The sequence below is a fragment of the Triticum urartu genome, chromosome 1 (assembly GCF_003073215.2).
Source record: "Triticum urartu cultivar G1812 chromosome 1, Tu2.1, whole genome shotgun sequence".
Lineage (NCBI taxonomy): Eukaryota > Viridiplantae > Streptophyta > Magnoliopsida > Poales > Poaceae > Triticum > Triticum urartu.
This window is the reverse complement of record NC_053022.1, coordinates 293,188,947-293,203,648: the sequence shown is the minus strand read 5'-3', so window position 1 is coordinate 293,203,648 and position 14,702 is coordinate 293,188,947.

Here is a 14,702-nt window from a genome sequence, read left to right as displayed (position 1 = left end):
GGAGACCATGTCTACCTCCGCGTCTCTCCAATGAAAGGTACTCATCGCTTCGGTATCAAAGGGAAGCTTGCCCCTAGATATGTGGGTCCTTTCAAGATCATTGGCAAAAGAGGCGATCTCGCCTATCAACTTGAGCTTCCCTCCAACTTTGCAAACGTGCACGACGTGTTTCACGTGTCTCAACTCCGCAAGTGTTTCAAGACTCCTGACCGCACTGTCAACTTCGAAGAGATTGATCTCCAAGAAGACCTGTCTTATCGTGAGCACCCAGTTGCTATTCTTGAAGAAACTGAGCACAAGACTCGCAACAAGTCTATCAAATTCCTGAAAGTCAAGTGGTCACATCATTCCGACCGTGAAGCCACCTGGGAACGCGAGGATCACCTCCGTTCTGAGTACCCAGAGTTTTTCCAGTCCTAGATCTCGGGGCGAGATCCTTTCGTAGTGGTGGAGTGTTGTAACACCCCGTATGTAACCTACCATATTTGTATTCCAACTCTTGCCATTTCTGGCACTAAGTTATGATATTTCCTCGTTGTCGGGTTTTTGTCTTCGTGTGCTTTTGTCTTTGTCATGCATCTCATATCATGTCATCATGTGCATTGCATTTGCATACGTGTTCTTCTCATGCATCTGAGCATTTTCCCCATTGTCCGTTTTGCATTCCGGCGCTCCTATGTCCTCCGGTGTCCCTTTCTACCTCTTTTCGTGTCGAGTGTAAGCCAACTATGTACTCCTTTTCCTTATTCATTACATGGGTTGTTGTGAAGATTACCTCACTTGCGACATTGCTTACAATGCGGTTATGCCTCTAAGTCGTGCTTCGACACGTGGGAGATATAGCCGCATTGTGGGTGTTACAGGTTATTGTGGTCGTGAGGCCATCCTCAGTTGTTTATCTCCCGCGCGGAGCATGGCGCTTCAGCTCTTGCACGGGCATAGCTGCTCCTCGACCGTGTCGACTGCTAGCGCGGAGCATGGTGCTTCCACTGGTGCGTGGTGTTGGGTAACGTAGTAATAATTCAAAATTTTCCTACGTGTCACCAAGATCAATTTAGGAGATACAAGCAACAAGAGAGAGGGAGTGCATCTTCATACGCTTGAAGATCACTAAGCGGAAGCGTTACAAGAACGCGGTTGATGGAGTCATACTCGCGGCGATTCAAATCGCAGAAGATCCGATCCAAGCGCCGAACGGACGGTGCCTCCGCGTTCAACACACGTATAGCCCGGGGATGCCTCCTCCTTCTTGATCCAGCAAGGGGAGAGGAGAAGTTGAGGGAGAGCTCCGGCAGCACGATGGCGTGGTGGTGGGGCTTGCGGTTCTCCGGCAGGGCTTTGCTAAGTACTACGGAGGAGGAGGAGGTGTTGGAGGGTGGAGGGATGCGCCAGGGGAAGGGGTGCGGCTGCCCTCCCACCCCCCAACTATTTATAGGGTGAACGAGAGAGGAGGCCGCCCCCCTAGATGCATCTAGAGGGGGGCGGCCAGGAGGGGCCCCCCAAGTTGGTGGGAGGGGCGCCCGGGGCGTGTACAGCCCCGCCCTGACACGTGGCTTGCATGGTAGGGCTAGAGGAGATGTGTATGGGCACTCGTGAGCCAGTGCAGACTCACGAGGCCCTACCTCAAGGCGGGTTGCGCCTGAATTTGATTCGGAACGCTTGTGATAGTCCTGCGAGATGGTTAGGCAACCTGCGCTGAATAAATCTCTTGTATTGCATGAGAAGGCCAAACACCAACGACCCCAGGAGGTGACTTGAACGGGGCCGGCCCGCTAGACAGAGCTCAGTTGTTGGGTTTATCGACGCTGCAGGGACGGACCCGAGCACAGGCACCGTGCCCAGTCTTCTCATGCGAAAGTTCTGAAGAAAGACAACTGGCGCGTAGCTCCCGTGGTAATGAGGCACCGGGTCATGCGCCCTTGCTCGTCCGCCCGCGATTAGCTCATGTGAGAACAAAGCACCAAGGACTATGGGAGGTGACGTGCATGGGAGCTGGCCTGCGAGCCAGAGCTCACCCTCTTGGGTTTAGCTACGCTGCAGGGATGGACCCGAGCACAGGCATCGTGCCTGTCCTTAATCCTGAGGCGGACGTGGGTGGGTTTGCAAGGGCATACGACGTTCATGGCAATAAAGTACCGGACAGGCAGATGATAATCATAAAAGCAACTCATGGAAGGAGGTAAAGCCAACTCTGATAGATGCGGAAAACGATACAAGCCACAGGGATGGACCCATGTGGCTTGGGGATGATGCAGCCCGAGGGGCGCCCCCAACTGAACAAACCAAAAGATATCACCTGGCACCGTTGTTGAAGAAGTGTTGGAGTAGCCGAAGACGCGTGCTGAAGGAGTCGCTCCTCATGAGCCGCCCAAGCCCTGAACCTCGGTAGGCTCTGAGGGCCCGAGGGGGCTCACGAGGATCTGCCGCCACCTCTGTCAGGATCGCTTGGAGCCTGGCCTCCTGAGCCGCCAGGATGCTCCACATGTGACGTTGATGCACGACAGCCCCGCCCAGCAAGCCGAAAGGTATGCGAACGTAGCTGTGAGGTGGGCCCTCGCACCGGCCAACGCGGGATGGCCAGAAGAGCAACTAAGAGGCGACCCTGTTGAGTCCTGGGATGTTGACGCAGACGCGCGGCTCGTTATCCTCGCCAGGACAAGGAGCTGCGCCAGGTGGTGGGCCACGGTCGCTTCGTATGGCTCTTGCCTCCTGAGGCTCCTTAGTTGCCTTGGTGCTGAATTCCCGAGCGCCGGGTGCCTCGCGCCCCGCGCTTTCCTCACAGAAGCGAGCGTTGAAGCACGCCTCCAGGTGGTGCCTGAGCACCTCCTTGTGACACTGGCCAAGTCAGAGGCCCTCCAGAGGAGAGCCCCCGAGCGCAGCCTGAGGGGGTTGCAGGGCACGCCTTCCTATGCAAGAGAGGGAGGCGCCCCGGCTGTGGGCGCTGATCCTGAGGTGGTGCCGCTGGACACCCCGCTCTCCTGAGGTTCTTGGTGGACCAGCTGCTTCTTCTTCTTGGGTACAGCCTCAGGAGGGTAGACAACACCCTCCTTGTCTGGGTCTTCAACCGCTGCAGCCTGGTAGGCACGCTCAAGAGAGCACACCGTGTCCTTCTCCTCACAGGCGACTGTGATGATGTCGTGGCTCCCTGGCATCTTGAGGACATTGTATCCATGGTGGGTGACTACCATGAACTTGGCTAGGGCCGGGTAGCCAAGGATGGCGTTGTACGGAAGGCGAATGTGAGCGATGTTGAAGTAAATGAGCTCAGTGTGGTAGTTGTCGCGGGTGTCGAAGGTGACAGGGAGGCGGATCTGCGCTATCAGGGTGGTGGAGCCGTCGATCACTCCTGAGAAGGGCTTGGTGGGTTGCAGCTGGTCATAGGGTGCCTAGAGTCGGTTGAATCTCTCAATGGAAAGAACATTGAGCCCAGCACCGCCATTGATGAGAGTCTTGGTGACGAGGACATTGCTGATGGTTGGCGAGCAGAGCATCGGGAGAGCGCCGGTAGTTGTCGCGCACTTGAGTTGGTCGGACGAGCTAAAGGTGATGGTGCACTTGGACCACCTGAGCAGACGCGTAGCCTTGAGCTTGGGGAGGGCCGCGTTCACCTCACGAGCAAACTGCTTGAAGATGCGATGGGAGGCTGGGGCCTGAGCGCCGCCCAGGATGCAAGCGACAGCAGGAGGCTCCTGGAAGCCCCCAGCCCCCTCGTCTTGGTGGTGATCGTCGTTCCTTCTTGGTGGTTGTCGGTGTCAAAACTGGCAGATCTCGGGTAGGGGGTCCCGAACTGTGCGTCTAAGGCAGATGGTAACAGGAGGCAGGGGACACAATGTTTTACCCAGGTTCGGGCCCTCTTGATGGAGGTAAAACCCTACGTCCTTCTTGATTAATATTGATGATATGGGTAATACAAGAGTAGATCTACCACGAGATCAGAGAGGCTAAACCCTAGAAGCTAGCCTATGGTATGATTGTATGTTGTCCTACGGACTAAAACCCTCCGGTTTATATAGACACCGGAGAGGTTAGGGTTACACAAGGTCGGTTACAAAGGAGGAGACACACATATCCGTATTGCCTAGCTTGCCTTCCACGCCAAGTAGAGTCCCATCCGGACACGAGACGAAGTCTTCAATCCTGTATCTTCATAGTCTAACAGTCCGGCCAATGGAGATAGTTCGGCTGTCCGGAGACCCCCTAATCCAGGACTCCCACAGTAGCCCCTGAACTAGGCTTTCAATGACGATGAGTCCGGCGCGCAGTATTGTCTTCGGCATTGCAAGGCGGGTTCCTCCTCCGAATATACCACAGAAGAATTTGAATATAAGGATAGTGTCCGACCCTGCAAAATAAGTTCCACATACCACCATAGAGAGAATAATATTTCCACAAATCCAATTTGCTGACTTGTTTTGGCAACACGACATTACGTCACGGCCCGGTGATTATTCGAACCGTTTCCTTTAACAAGCCTCGTACATAACGCGAGGCAGTTTTTTGACACGTCTTGTCAAAGCAGAGATCGTGTCCCCTTATCACAGGATTCTCATCAATACGGGTGTGGGTAACCCAACTGCGCCATCGATTACGGCGCTTGGGGGATAAGCGAGTTTTACCAGGCTAGTGGGGACGCTTAGTTTCGTCCACCCATATAAAGGGACAAGGATTCACCTTTTCATCCACGCCTTCTTCCTCCTTTGCTCATCCATTTTCGGGCACTCGAGCTCCAACACCCAAGTCCACATCCCTTCCCTCAACCTTCTCCAAACATGTCCGGAGCGGGAGGCAAATGGATGGCTTCCTCCGTTACAGAGGGACATATCAAGAAGCTACGCGGAGCCGGATACTTAGCCGCGAATATCGCGCATCGGCTGCCCGCTGTGGGGCAGATCGTCCCTACCCCGGAACCTCACGAGAGGGTAGTTTTCCTCCACCACTTCCTCCGTGGACTGGGGTTTCCCCTCCATCCATTCGTCCGTGGTCTCATGTTCTACGACGGGTTGGACTTTCATGATCTGGCCCCGAACTTCGTCCTCAACATTTCGGCGTTCATCATCATGTGTGAGGCTTTCCTCCGCATCCGGCCCCACTTCGGCATGCGGTTAAAGACCTTCAATATCAAGCCGAAGGTGGTGGGAGGCCAACAAGCAGAATGCGGCGGAGCCATGGTGGGCAAGATGCCCAACGTTATATGGCTTGAAGGCTCCTTTGTGGAGACCATAAAGGGATGGCAATCGGCGTGGTTCTACATCACCGAGCCGCGCGACGCCAAATGGGCGGCGGCCCCCGAGTTTCGATCCGGATTCCCTACATGGCTCACTTCCTGGAAAGAGAAGGGCTTGTCATGGGGTTCATCGGTGGAGCTGGATGGACTCCAGAAATGTATCCGGAGTATGGCAAGCAAGAAGCTCAAGCTTGTCAACATAGTCCATGTTATGCTCATCCGCCGGATCCTCCCATGTCAACAACGGGATTTTAACTTGTGGGAGTTCGACCCGTCGCAGCACCAGACTCTGAGCGAGCTCTTCGATACGACGCACAAGGACGTCTGGAAGGTGTTGTTCAAGGGCGCATAGGTCCCTCCTTCTCTCGTCGAGGACCGCAGACTAAGCGCAAAGCGCCTAGCGCGTTTGGTGAGTTCAATACGTCCCGTAGGACATTTATTTCCCCTAGCTTAATCATGTGCGGGGTCTAATCTCCATGCCTTTGACAGGACTGGGTGGAGACGTCGGGGCAGATTAACTGTCCGGCCCCTTTGCCCGAAGACACTGCGGGCGCTCTCCTGACGGAGATGCTGACTCTGGCTCCTTACAAGGTGCCGGAGAAGACCAAGAAGGCCAAGGGAACCCAAAAGAGTTCCCGACGCCAGGCGTCGTCGGACTCACCGTCCGATGACTCTGCGGCACACTCCTCCCCCGAAGAGGAGGAAGAAGAAGAAGATGCTCCCCCTTCAGTTGGGGGAGATAAGAAAAGGAAGGCCGTCCCAACTTGGGGGGGGCGAAGGGTCCAAGAAGGGAAGGACTCTCCTTCCAGACAGTTCCACCGCCGTCGACGAAGGCGAAGACGAGTGGTTTCCCAGGGCCAAGCCCCTGGGGAGATCGTAAGTATTCGGATACCAGAGTAAATCATAGCATTCCTTTGTCACACTGCTTTCCCTAACGCCGAACATGATTATGCAGGCCGCCCCGAGCCCATATCGATGTATCATCGGACGGCTCCCTTGGCTCGTCGGACATGGATAGCGATCCAGTCCTGTCGTGGAATTGTCACGGCACATGTCCTTAGTGTCAGGACTTAGTTGCGAGGCCAACGCATCTATGTGGTACCTTGAGAGGGGTTGAGCGGGACGAGAGACGCGATGTTTTACCCAGGTTTGGCCCCTCACGGTGGAGGTAAAAGCCTACATCCTGCTTCATTGATATTGATGATGATGATCACGGTTACAAGAGTGCTCTATCTTGAGAGCTATTGTCTAAACCTAACTTGTCCAACTTGTGGAACTTGTCAATCTTGTCCCTCTTGGGGTACCCTACCCCTCCTTATATATGTTGAAGGGGCGGTTTACATGACTAGTCCTATTAGGATTAGGATTACTCTATTACAAGTGGAGTCCTAGTCTTGCTTCCTTTGTAAGGGAATATTCCTTGTGCTTTCCTCATAAACCGACCCACCATTAAACGTGAACCGGCCTTCTGGGCCTTGGTCCTCATCATCCATCTGACCCGCCCGCCAGGTCACCAGTGAGCCATAATGACCAGGCGGGTTGCATGTAAACCGCCAGGTCAGGGCGGGTCGCCAGTGAACCGCCAAGTGTCAGCTGGATCTCAAGTAAACCGCCAAGTCTAGTCGGGTTATACTTCCAGCCGGTTTATGCCGCGGGGTATATCCCCGACATTAGCCCCCAGTTTAATTTGGATTTATCCATGTTAATATGATCCTGTAAAACAAACACAAGAACAAACTTGACAGATTATGCTCCGGGTTAAGAATTCTTGTAAACCGGCACCTGATCATCCTTAATTCCTTGTCATTTCCTTCTTCTAGAAAATCCAGGCCAATAAGCCAGCTTCATACTCAATTTGCTGTCATTGGTTTCTCACACAGAAATATTGTGAAGAATAATCTACTTGAGTCGGCTTCCAAAGCGCCGGCTTAAGAAATATTTGTCTTGAAATACTCATCTGATATTCATCTGGTTTGAAGATGTAAAACTTGTCGGTTTATCATTACAAAAATTGCCGGGTTAAAAAACAGACGATGCCGGGTAATAATTATTGTTGACACCGGGTCATGTAATTGATCTTCCTAATTTACTCAAAACTAATAATTTGAAGACGTTCCTCCTTTATATGCATAATCCCTATAGCCCCCAAGTCTTGAGTAGAGCAAAGTGATGACTTAAGACTTGCTTCAATATAAATATTACCACTTTGAAAAATCCATGTGTGTTCATCTCAATCACTAGTCAGAACTGAGTATTCCACATATGTAGTCCCCAAGTGCCGGGTTGTCATGCTTGCAGCAACCTGGGACTTGAATTTGCCTGATGCTCAAAAAACATCAACCAGTGTAGCCCCCAAGGGCCGGGTCATTATGCAATAATGAGCGGGGACTTTATAAATATGATCATGTAAATTTGAACAACAACGTGTAGCCCCCAAGGGCCGGCTCAGTAAGATAATATTGAGCTGGGACTTTATATATACTTCATTGAATATAACATCATATGATGTAACTCCCATCATGGGGCTTGAACCCACGTCCACAAGGTTAAGAGCTTTGTGCTTTACCAACTAAGGAGTGGACCCTTCAATATAATGGATAAAAACTTGTGTACCTTGAATTGTTGACAGGAGCAATTGGTAGCCCCCAAGGGCCGGCTCATTATAATGTAATGAGTCGGGTCTTCAATAAGGCCAATAAAAATGACTTTGCATTAGCCCCCAAGTGTCATGGTGCATGCTTGCAGCGACATGAGACTTGCATATTTGACACAATCTTAACTTGAATAATGTAGCCCCCCAAGTGCCGGGTCATAAGCCTGCAGCGCCTCGGGACTATTCCTTCAATTATAGAATAAATCATATCCATTGATAATATAATAGCCATTGCACTAAAGCGACTTTGAAAACCTTAATCATAATACTGGTTATTGATAACCATAATAAAATCCAGCCATGTTGGCTATTTGAAGATTTGAACAATATAATCCAATGATTTATGAGCGCCTGATTCCAATGACGTAATCCAAATATATACTGACGTCTTATAATCCTACGCCGGGCCGGTTTAATAAACACCAGATAATTTATCATCATACTGGCGATTTATAGTCAAAAGCCAGGCCGGGTTAATAAACGCCGGTGATTTATAATTATGCTTTATTCAACCTGTTTCTGTGACATTGAATCACATTGTTGGTTTACCAACTTTTTGTAGTAAGGGTGATAACCCAAATTTTAAGTACTGATAACTCCTCCCATATTGTGCCGGTTTATGATAAAACCTTCCGGGTTGTGATAAACATCGGTTTATTTCATACTGGTGACTTGTTAGTCAAAAATCAGACCGGGTTAATGAACACCAGATTATAACTGATCATGTACTGACAACTTGTAGTTGAACGCCAAGCTGGGTCAAGGACGTCGGTTTATCAGAAGATATTATGAACCTCAACAAAGGCGAAAAAACTTGGCAAATAGAAGTCAAAAAAGAACATGCGATGCTTTTTACGAGATGCCAGGCTCCAAGTCGAGGCTTTTCATGGGCTGCCAGGCCACTGAATTAACCATTTCACAAAGCCTCTTAAGATGGACCTCAATCTTTAACCAATCATGTTTTAACTTTGACAAGTTCAGGGTCTATGAGATTGACTGTCAAACGTTCGCGGGTCGTACCAGGTTTACCTGGGCGGAGTGACTTACTTAAAGAAGGCAGGTTAATTCGGGGTTTTAGGTGCGTACACCTGGCTTCCAAGCCTGGCTTGATAGCCTATTACAAGGGTGTAGACTCTTAGTTCATTGCGAAGCAAAGAGCCCCCAAGTAACTTCCCTGGTGGCCTTACGCCGATCAAGAGGTGTAGCTATGGTTCGAATACGAGCAAGCCCCCAAGTGATTTCCCTGGTGGACTTACGCCGATCAAGAGGTGTAACTATGGTTCGAACATAGCCCCCAAGTGATATTATGAGTTGTGCTCAAGGGATGCCCATGTTTGAGCTGTGCTGTGCAACAGACTCTCTTTGGCCCCTTATGATAATATTGGCTTGATAGCCGGATTACCGAAGTAACCAAAGCTGTGCTCTTATGACAATATTGGCTTGATAGCCGGATCAATATGTAATCAGAACTCCGCTTTATAAACAGAAGCCCCCATGCGATCAATAATATGATAAGCCAATAAGGCAGGATAACCCATGTTTGAACCGCGCGTCATGGCAACAGGTCCTCTTCGGCAACCTTTAACTTTTTGCAAGAGATAAATTCTTCTTGAACCGGGATTTGAACCGGAGATTGAGAGCTTCAAAGCTTTGTGGGAGACATCTTTCCCTTGAGCCGGATTTTAAACCGAAATCTTTATTTTCAGCTGGAAATATTCTGACAGCCTTTAAACTCGAACTTGTGAGAAATTAATTCTTTTTGAACCGGAATTTTAAAACCAGATTTGAAAGCTTCAAAACTTTGTGGGATACAGATTGTCCTTGAGCCGGATGTTTGAACCAGATTTGAGAGCTTCAAAAGCTTTGTAAGAGACAAATTTACCTTGAGCCAGATGTTTGAACCGAATTTGAGAGCTTCAAAGCTTTGCGGGAGAGAGATGTCTCTTGAACCGGATTTTAAACCAGAATCCTTATTTTGAGCCGGAAATCTTCTAATGGCTTTTAAATTTTCATCAATCTAGCAGTAATCTCCGGGGCCGGGTTATTTTTCCCTTCAATGACCCGGAGTTCTTGAATTTATTGAAACCGGCTAATTTGCCGAGTCATACCATTGTAGCCCCCGAGTCTCAAGACGACTCGAGGAGTTGGCTTGAGATTCTCCATATTTGACCATAGCAGAAGGTGTATATCATTGATGTTGATAGCACGATGTGAATCCGCAGAAGGTTGAGGTGACTGCAGCAGGTTATAAATAATCCCGTATGAGCCGTGTCAGCAACTCGGCCAATGGTTCCTTCCAACTGGCTGTTTTAAGTTTAACCAAACTTGTAGTGGCGGTGATGTAACGCCCTCGATGCGGTTATATCTCCCACGTGTCGAGGCATGACTTAGAGGCATAACCGCATTGAAAGCAATGTCGCAAGTTAGGCAATCTTCACAACATCCCATGTAATATAGATAATAAAAGGGGAGATAATATAGTTGGCTTACACTCGCCACGTCAATCACAGTACATGAATAGCATTACAACATTCAAACACTCATGGCCCGACTACGGCGCCAAAATAAAAGATAACCCAACATGCGACACGGTCCCGATCACCCCAACTGGGCACCACTACTGATCATCAGGGAAAGACACGTAGTATCGTTAAGAGTACTCGTAAAACTCCCACTTGAGCTCAAGCGCGCCATCTGGAGCGGAATCATCAGGCCCTGCATCTGGTTTGGAAGTAATCTGTGAGCCACAGGGACTCAGCAATCTCGCACCCTCGTGATCAAGACTATTTAAGCTTAATAGGTAAGGCAAGGAAAATATGTGGAGCTGCAGAAAGCGACTAGCATATATGGTGGCTATCCTATTCGCAAAAGAGAGCGAGAAGAGGAGGCAAAGCGCGAGCGAGTAACTAGAGGACAACCTGCGCAAACATTACTCCAACACCGTGTTCACTTCCCGGACTCCGCCGAGAAGAGACCATCACGGTAACTCACACTGTTGATTCATTTTAATTAAATTAAGGTTCAAGTTATCTACAACCGGACATTAAAAAATTCCCATCTGCCCATAACCGCGGGCACGGCTTTCGAAAGTTCAAATCCCTGCAGGGGAGTCCCAACTTAGCCCATGACAAGCTCTCACAGTCAACGAAGGAATAGACCTTCTCCCGAGACATTCCGATCAGACTCGGTATCCCGGTTCTTCAAGACACTTCGACAAGTTAAAACAAAACCAGCAACACCACCCGAATGTGCTGACAAATCCTGATAGGAGCTGCACATATCTCGTTCTCAGGGCACACTCAGATGAGACTAGCTACGAGTAAAACCAACCCTCAAGTTTCCCCGAGGTGGCCCCGCAGGCAGCTCAGTCGGACCAACACTCAGAGGAGCACGGGCCCGGGGGGGGGGGCTAAATAAGATGACCCTCGGGCTCCGAAAACCCAAGGGAAAAAAAGGCTAGGTGGCAAATGGTAAAACCAAGGTTGGGCATTGCTGGAAAAGCTTTATTCAAGGCGAACTATCAAGGGGTTCCCATTATAACCCAACCGCGTAAAGAACGCAAAATCCGGGAACATAACACCGATATGACGGAAACTAGGGCGGCAAGAGTGGAACAAAACACTAGGCGAGAGGCCGAGCCTTCCACCCTTTACCAAGTATATAGATGCATTAAGATAACAAGGCAATATAATGATATCCCAACAAGTAAATAATGTTCCAACAAGGAACGGTCTCCAATCTTCACCTGCAACTAGCAACACTATAAGAGGGGCTGAGCAAAGCGATAACATAGCCAATCAACGGTTTGCTAGGACATGGTGGGTTAGAGGTTTGACATGGCAATTTGGGAGGCACGATAAGCAAGTGGTAGGCATCGTAGCATAGGCATAGCAAAAGAGCGAGCATCTAGCAAAGCAAAGATAGTAGTGATTTCGAGGGTATGATCATCTTGCCTGCAAAGTTGTCAGAGTTGACTGGATCCTCGAAAGCAAACTCAACGGGCTCCTCGTTAGCGAACTCGTCTCCCGGCTCTACCCAAACAAGACAAACAAGCAAACGGAACACAATCAACCACGTGCAAAGCTCAAACAATATGATGCAAAGATGGTATGCTATGCGGGATGCGATGCGGGATGCATATGCAAGATTTGACGAGGAACGAATGAACCTGGCCTCAACTTGGAAATCCAAGTGTGCCACTGGAAATATGAGATGAAATCGCTTGAAAACGATATAAAGAACGCCGGAATCAGAGTTACGGTTTGGAAATGGCAAGCAATTCAAATATGACCACGTTCTGCGATTTACAGCAAGTAGCCATCTAAATGCAACAAGATGAACATGCTACAGCACCCAAACATGGCATCAAAATACATGGCAGGAATCCATTCAAGAAGCTTAAAAAAAGTCTAGCACTGAGCTGTGGCCAATTCATCCATTAACAGGTTCAAACAAGCATGGCAAAAATGCATTTGACAAACAGATTTCAGACTTAGTGAAATTAACACTTGTCTGGAATTTCAGATCAGATACCACTCTTCGAAGAATGAAAACTATATGGTACAGGACCTGAACATGGCAAATTAAAGCATGGCATGGAGCTACTCAAAGAGCTTAACAAAAGTCCCTTAGTGACCTTGAGCCAAATGGGATCAGAAAAATACAATTGCAAGCATGTGAAAATGGCAAAAACATAATCAGTTCTCAGACTTAGTGAAAACTGGAGCATGCTGAAAACAGATATCAAGTAGGCATGTTTACGAGCTCGATGCACTCACTACAGAGCAAGTCATGACAATCTAAGGATACACCCATCAAGAAAACACAAAATTCAAGCTAGACATGGCAAGAACAATACCATAGCATGCACGGATCAACTACAACATCATCGACAAAATCGCTAACAAGTAGACAATCTGCCCATATTCACGAAATGACAAAAGTAGAGCTCGATTGACTCAAGTTAGGGTGCTCCACAATTGCAAACAAGGACATGGATGGTTAGAGCACTACAATATTAACAAAACATCCTTACTGATCATTCTCAAAAGAGGCACAGATCACTAGGAAACAACATGAACATATGGCCATATTAGATAAACAGGTCAAGGACTTAGTGGAAATGCTAAGTCCCTGAAATCAGCATTAACAAATGCATCACTTTGCAAGCTTGTGCTAGTCACCACACACATCACAAAAATACATGGGTTGCACCTCTGGAGAGATGGCAAAACATATAACAAAACTCATGAAGAGCTCAGGGGCATATCATGCACACAATAATCATGGCAAAAATGACAAATATCTAATTGGAGCAGCAGATCTGACAATTATCTCAAATAGCACTCTTCTAACAGCATTTCGGGCATCAAGATGAGCTCAAATGAGAATGATTCAATGAGATGAAATGATGTGCTCTCTGAGACGAACATGTTGATATGCTATATGCCCAAAACGGAGCTATAGATGAGGAGTTACGATGCGATGAACATGGACAAAGAATTAGGGTTAGGGATGGAAAGTCAACCGAGTTTGGATCTAGATCCAGATCCGGGGTGCACGGAAAACGAGGTTCGCCGGGGAACTCGCTGGAGCTGCGAGAGACGGCGGCCAGACTTGAAGCTCGGAGGATCCGGCGACAAGGGGAGGAGGAGGCCGGAGCTGGCGGTGGCGGCGGTCGGACGCGGCGTGGCGCGGCGGACGGCGACGCGTCGGGCGGTGGGGGCGGCTTGCCGGAGACGGCGCCCTGGCACGGCGGCGGGCGAACGCCAGCGGGGAGGCAGCGGATGGCGGCGGGCGAGGGAGCCAGGCACGGGGAGGCGGCGGATGGCGGCGGGCCCTCGGGGGCCGGCTGCGGGCCGGGCGGGCAGCGGCGGTGGGAGGAGGCGGCCGGCCACGTGGCGCCTCCTGATTGGCGCGGGCGGCGGCGGCGACTTCGTCCGGCGGCGGCCGGACGTGTCCGGTGGCGGCCGGGCGATTTTAGGGTTTGGACGGGGGAGAGATCCGGATTTTCGGAGGAGGACCCATTTATAGGCATAGAGGGAGTTAGGAGTGTCCAAATGAGGTGCGGTTTTCGGCCACGCGATCATGATCGAATGCTCTAGATGATGGAGAGGGTTTTGGTGGGTTTTGGGCCAAATTGGAGGGGTGTAGGGCTGCAACACACATGAGGCCTTTTCGGTCCCTCAGTTAACCGTTGGAGCATCAAACGAAGTCCAAATGGTACGAAACTTGACAGGCGGTCTACCGGTAGTAAACCAAGGCCGCTTGGCAAGTCTCGGTCCAATCCGGAAATGTTTAATCCCCACACACGAAAGAAAGGTAGAAATGACCACCGGAGGAGAACGAAGCGCCGGAATGCAAAACGGACAACGGGGAAAATGCTCGAATGCATGAGACGAACACGTATGCAAATGCAATGCACATGATGACATGATATGAGATGCATGACAACGACAACAACACACGGAGACAAAAACCTGAACCCGAGAAAATAAAATAACTTAAGGCCGGAAACGGCAAGAGTTGGAGTACATATTGGGTAAATCATATCCGGGGTGTTACAGGTGAGTTGTGCGGCTGCCCATTGAGCCATCCAGTGCAGACGGCGGCTGATAATACATGATAATTTCCCTCCAATTTGTTGGAAGAAAAAACCGGGCTTCCCAAGCAGTGACTTGCTCATACTCAAAAAACCACTCATGCAGACAGATGCAGCCCAGTGTGTTGATGTAGACCAGGCCGCGAGAGACGGACAGTAAAGAGGACCGCAACATCTAAGGCGGCACAAACAGATGAACCAGCCATGGCGTTGTAAGCCGGTGC